Here is a 6,559-nt window from a genome sequence, read left to right on the forward strand (position 1 = left end):
CAATGGTAAGTATCTTGTAATTTTCTCATTAGTTTCATGAAAAAATAACATGCTCCTGACTTTTCAGTGGTTTTTTTATTTTATACCAAAAAAAAGGGCAAATGACAAAATGTAACTTTTTTTCTGAGTTTGCAAACATTTAAAACTTACTTTGTTAATGCCAATGTAGATAAAGTCCATCATTATTAAACCCCATATTTTTCAGGGGGAAGGACGGTGGATGGAAGTCTAAGTTATGTCAGACTTGTTATACCCATTTTGCTGAAGGGACCATCCTGGAATGTCTTAGTATTATTATTAAATGTCTGTATCCCTTCCTTCCTCCCAAAGGAGCCCAGGGCAGCAAAACAATACAGCTTAAAATAATACATACTTTAAACAATTCAAACTCTCCTAAACTTTTAAAAACTATTATGTTGTTAGCTGTTGTGGCTAACATCATAGGCCAGTGGTTTTCAAACTTTCTTTTTCTGGGCCACAATTTCGGAATAAAAAATTGCTTGCATCACGCCAAATGTTTTATCGGTAAGAAATACATTGGAAAAGAAAAAGAAAAAACTAGCAGTGCTTGAGAACACAGAGCACAACTATTTTATAATTTGATCATGGGGCATCCAGAAAGTATAAAACAGGCCTCTTACATATGTACCTTACAAACTGAGAGATGTGAGCTTGCTTTTTCCAGGTAACCTCATTTATATTGGGTCTGATTTGGGACAAACAAGCTCTCATCTCCTCATCAACACAAATAATACTTTCTCTTTTTCTGATCTTTAAAATTTGTTGGAATTGAAAATCTCCGCTGACAATAATATGTTGTGGAGAATCATAGAAGAGTAGCCAACGCTCTTGAAGAGAGGCGCAGATAATGTTTCTGATTGTATATTCAAAAAGATTTATTTTGAAACTATGGGATAGTACATTGAAATGTTTAGATGTTTCTTTGATTGTCCTTGAATCTTCCTGCCACACTTGCCATCCCCTCCTTTGAGAACCACTGTCCTTTGCACTCGTCTTCAAATGCCAGCAGTGGGAGAGCACTGGAGCCAGAGTGAAAAGTAATGTGTGCACAGCCATAATCTCTCAACTGGACAACCCTGTGGCTTAGAAGATTGTCGCCTATAATGTAGGACACTTGTTTGTGTCCCCCTGCTCCCAGAAGGGTGGAACTCTTGGATTAATTTTGCATCCGTATGAATAGGGGGCCCGATACATAAGAAAGATGATCTGCCCGCAACTTACGAAAGCTTCCGCATACCTTGGGATAATCTGTAAACTGTTTTCACCTATGGCCCAGACATTGGTAAATCCAGCTCTGAATCCACTTCATTCATGTAAACAAGGTCAGCTTCCAGGAGGACATGGACCTTGGAACATTTCCAGCGACCGGTGCAATTATATAATTTTTAAAGCACCACCAACATTGCTCTCTGATGTGAATCCAGCAGACCCTCAAAAATCCATGCCGTAAGAATTGGTGTTTCATGAGAATTGGGGTGCTACTGAAAGCACACACCCCTGTTGTCATTATCAAATGTTGAAGGGTGTGTACTGGGATTTCCCTTTTCCCCAATTGCTCAAGGGTCAGACTAGACATCTTTGCATCAAAATGCAAGTTCCCATTTCCATTTACTCCACATCCAGCGGGCTCCCATGGCTAGATTTTGAAGCCACATTCACACAAACTTAGCCACGATCCATATTGATCCTGTAGATTCTTGACAAATACTGCTGTCTTTTTCTCAAACCAGCTTCAATCCGGTTAGAAAAGCAGATGCAGGGTAATATGAACATTTGAGACAGCTGCTTGGCACAATGCACGTTTAGCTGAATAGGTATGCAAAGATGACACCTTTGTGGATAGATTTGGGGGGGGGGGAGCTGTAGGGGCAGGGAAACCAAAAAGGCCATCCTTCTCGGTAGAAGACCTCCTCAGCTGCTTTCTGATGAGATGAAACTTTGTGCAAATGTGGCTTGAAACACAGCTGCAAGAAGGGATGACAATGAGATAGCTCAGTCAGTAGAATATGAGATTCTAAATCTCTGGGTTGTGGGTTTGCTAAAAATTGCTGCATTGTGTGTGTGTGTGTGGGGTGTCCCTTCCAGCTCTACAATTCTATGGCTCTAGGACTTTGCTGTGTCTTAAGTCCAGGGCCGTCTTTAGCAGATGCGGCACCGGGGTGCAAATATCGGCCCAGCGCCCCCCAATTACCACAGATAGTGGGGGGAGGCCTGAAGCTGCACACTGCCAGCCATGGGTGGTTGCAGCTTCCATCCTAAGCCTCTGCAGGGATCACTCTCCTCCTGTGGAGGCTTGGGAGGCAAGCTGCATGCCCACCAGCCATATGGTTGACGGGGCGCAGCTGGTGGGCATGCAGGGAAAGGGGAGGCCGCTGGCAAAGCCCACTCTCTCCCACTCGTTGAGAGAGGCCAGCGCCCTGGCACAAAGCACCGCTAAGCCCTATGGGAAAGACGGCTCTGCTTAAGTCACTAATGTGGACATAACCTAACATGCAGCTTTTGTTATATTATTATTAGGATTGCAGCAGGAAGGGAGGTGAAAGGTTTGCAGTTTCAAGGGGGAAACCACCCTTTTTAAAAAAACTGCCTGTTATGTACTGAGTTGAATAGGATCCAAACTGCAGCAGTCTGATTGGCCCTAGAACAATAGGATCCAAAAGGCAGCAGTCTGATTGGCCCTAGAACAATAGGATTCAGAATGCAGCAGTCTGATTGGTCCTAGAACAATGCAGCAGTATGATTGGTTGGCAGGAACCACCCAATCATGCTCCAGATAGAAGTGAATCCACAACTTGATTGGCTTACAGTAGAATTCCGGAATTAGCCAATCATGTGCAGCCCATTGTGTAAATAATGTATATAAAGCAGATACTTTGAGGGGACTTTCATTCATTCATTCCTCCTCACCACTATGAGCTGAATAAAGAGCATGAAATCACTTTGCGACTCTGAGTATATTTCACTGCCACTTGTTTTTGAGTGGGTGTGCAGGGGAGTCACTGCATCTCGGCCAAATTGGGGAGGGGGGAGCACTTCTTCTCAATGCAAAATACTGTACCAGTTTCAGAAGAGTTTCCTCAGCACTGCAGAAGGAGAAGAAAGGCTTAAAATCCCACTACATATGGTCTTGTGAATTACCAGCCCTTCCCAGCTGTCGCAATCTACATTTTAAATATATATTATTAATTAATTAGTTACTTAATTAAAAACTGCTTGTGAGGTGCAAAGAGGCATCCATCTAATTTAACTTCTTCTGTAGTTTGGCATCGAGTGCTTGTTAGGTAGGCTGGATTTGAATAGTAGTAGTCAATTGACTAGAGGGCATGTAATGCAACAGCGGGAGGAAAGCGGCACCTTTCACCTACAAACAGACAAAGTCACCCTTGCAACGTTGCCGACCTTTGGCTAGCTAGAGCAGGAATTCCCAAGGTCACCTCTGAACTTGCTCACCTTGGAGCACATGGAGAAAGGTGAAGGCAAGGCAGAGCCCACTGGCTTTCCCATGAAGCACTTCTCTTAATATACATAGGAATATAAGAAGATGCATGATACTGGCTGAGTCATACTATTGGTCCATCAAGCTCAGTATTGTCCACACTGACTGGCAGCAGCTTTCTGGGACTTCAGGCAGGGTTCTCTCTCCCAGCCATACCCTGCAGATGCGGGGGCCTGAACCTGGGACCTTCTGCACAAAGAAGCAGCTGCTCCGACAGTGAGCATCTGCCATCCTTCTTGAAGGACCTCAGACTGCAGGAAACAGCAGCACCAAAGTTTTATTTCCAGCTTTGGTGAGAGTAGAATCCTCTTCAGCAGAAGCGCCTTTGGCAGAAAATGCAGGAGGGGGAGAATCATAATATTTTGATGAAGCATTGAATTTGATTATTTGTGTTTTTCCTTTCATTTATGAATTGCTTCCTACAAAACATCACGAAGCAGTTTTACAATAAAACTGCAAAACCATAAAGCAATGTCATGTATCAAAACAATGAAAATGATTTCACGTATTCACAGAGTGGGATAAAAAAATTCACTTCAAAGGCTTGCTGGAGAGGAAGGTATTCAACAGGCATCAGACAGCAGAGACTGCGCTTGTCTGGTATATAATGGGAGGGAATTCCAAAGATATGTTCTGCCGCACTAAAAGCTGATTCCTATAAGGTATCTCCTAATGAGATGGTGTCTGCAGAATGCTCTCTCCCGTAGAGCACAGTGATAAGCTGGCTATATTTTGTTAAATTTATATGCTGCTTTTTGGCCCAAAGACTCCCCAAACAGTAAACTGGTGGTGTAGCAGGAGAGGATGGTGTGGCAAGAAGATTCAAGGACACTCAAAGAAACACGTAAACATTCCAGTGTAATATTGTATACTATACTATCAATTGCGCTTTTTTTTATTTGCAGAATATGGATAGAGATATTTTCAAAAAGAGAACAAGAACATCAAGTGATCACAACTAGGACTGCCATTTAAACAGAGTTTGAATACAGAATTGCCATTCAAACATAGTACTGGAAAAGACTGATATATAATTATATTTTGGGAATGACTCTTCAAGAGCATCCTACAGTTCTCCATGACATATTGCTGTGAACAGGGATTTTCAACTGACAAATATGAAAGGTCAGAAAAGAGAAGGGCTTCTTTGTGTTGGTGAGGAGTTGAGAGTTTGCTCGTTTCAATTTAGACATAATATAAATGAGATTACCCAACGAAAGCAAGCTCACAGCTATTCTTGAGTTTGTATACATACTTGGGGCACACATGTACATATTACAGAGTGTGAAATACTGTTGCTTTCCTGCTATTGTCATCATTATCACAAATAGGATGCAACAAAATATTGCATGTCCCGAATTCCAGCCCCTCCATTCCATTCTCCTCTCCCCAGTTTCTTTTATTCTCCCCTGAACACAATCAGGCAGCGTTCCATGGTCTCCAAACATGTTCAGCCCTCCCTGTCTGTTTTTGAGTCCCTCCTGTTCTACATTCCCCACAGTTGTTGTGTTTTGTGTTTCTGTGAATCATGGGATCATAGGAAGCTGCCTGCTACTGAGTCATACTCAGTGGCGTAGCGTGGGGGGTGCAGGGGGGGCGGACCGCACCGGGCGCAACATCTGGGGTTAGGGCAAATCAATGGGTTAGGGGGCGCAAATCCACAGGTTAGGGGGCGTAAATTACTTGCCTTGCCCCGGGTGCTGACAACCCACGCTACGCCACTGGTCATACTGCTAATCTATTTAGCTCAGTATTGTCTGCACTGACACGCAGCAGCTCTCCAGAGTTTCAGGCTGAGGATATTCCCAGCCCTACCTGGAGAAGCCAGGGATTGAACCTGGGACCTTCTGCATGCAAACCACTGAGTTACTGCTCCCCCCACTGCAGGCCAGCTGATGTCTCCCATTTTGTGTATGTGTTTGTGTGTGGTTCCATATTTTGGCAACATAAGGAATGGCACTCACAGCCTGAACATAAGAAACAGAGAGAATTTTTTATTATTATTTTGTGTTAAGAATACACAAAAAGCAAGCTGGTCTATGGGACCGTATTGCTTGACCCAGCAGGCTAGTTCTTAAGATGTTTTCACTGCACACAGGAACATTAAAGATTGATCAGGAAATGGGAAGAAATGTCTGCTGATCGGCACATGCATAACATCCCTTGATGCATTCAGTTCCTCTACTCCAGCCTGGCTAGTAGAACCAGTTCACACATTTGGCCCTGAATCAGCAAGTAGAATAACTGCACTCTCTTCTCTAGGCATGGGGCAGAATAAGGGGGTAAAACGGAGCACAACACTTAGGAACAGATTGAAATTTTTGAATCCTCCTTTCCATTAAAGATAAATTAAAAACATAGCCATCTGTGACACTTTAAAGACAAACGCTTTTATTATGTGGCCCACAACCCACTTCATCAGATGTATGAAGTGTTATCCCTAGTTATCCCATCAGTGTATACCTGCAACTCATCTTGAGTTATCTGAATCTGCTAAAGTGGACTGTAAGACCTGAGAGCATATGTCATAACAAATCTGTTAAGTCTTGTAAGGTACCACAAGACTCCTTGCGTTTTTTGCTGCAATAGTTCACACAGGAGGCTACTCTCCTTGAAAGTAGATATCTAGTATGTGTGGGTGTACTGGACTACAGCCCTGATGTGGTAGTTTTCTCCTTGCAGGGAATTATTTACATAATGAAACATTCCAGATATTATTCCTGGTCAGCTGCTATGAAGCGGTCCAGCCCACTTTTATGCAGCTCAGGACTGCTGTTGGGGTGCCGAGAATCCCAGAAACCTGCTGCACGCGCGTGCTCGTGTGAATCAAGCCCAAGAGAGCCAAGAGAGTAGCCTAGCGGCGCACCTTCTCCCGCAGTTTCAAAGCCTGCTGTGCAATTGCGCAACGCATGAAAAGGGACCTCTGACTTCGAAAAGTTCTTGCACCGTCATCGGCAGACCTCCAGGCTGAGCCAAGCGCCGCGCTGCGCCTTTAAGAGGCGCGATGGGCGGGAGGGCGTGTTGCAGGCATGCCTCCTTCGC

Source organism: Podarcis filfolensis (assembly GCF_964270895.1).
Source record: "Podarcis filfolensis genome assembly, chromosome: 14".
Classification (NCBI taxonomy): Eukaryota; Metazoa; Chordata; class Lepidosauria; order Squamata; family Lacertidae; genus Podarcis; species Podarcis filfolensis.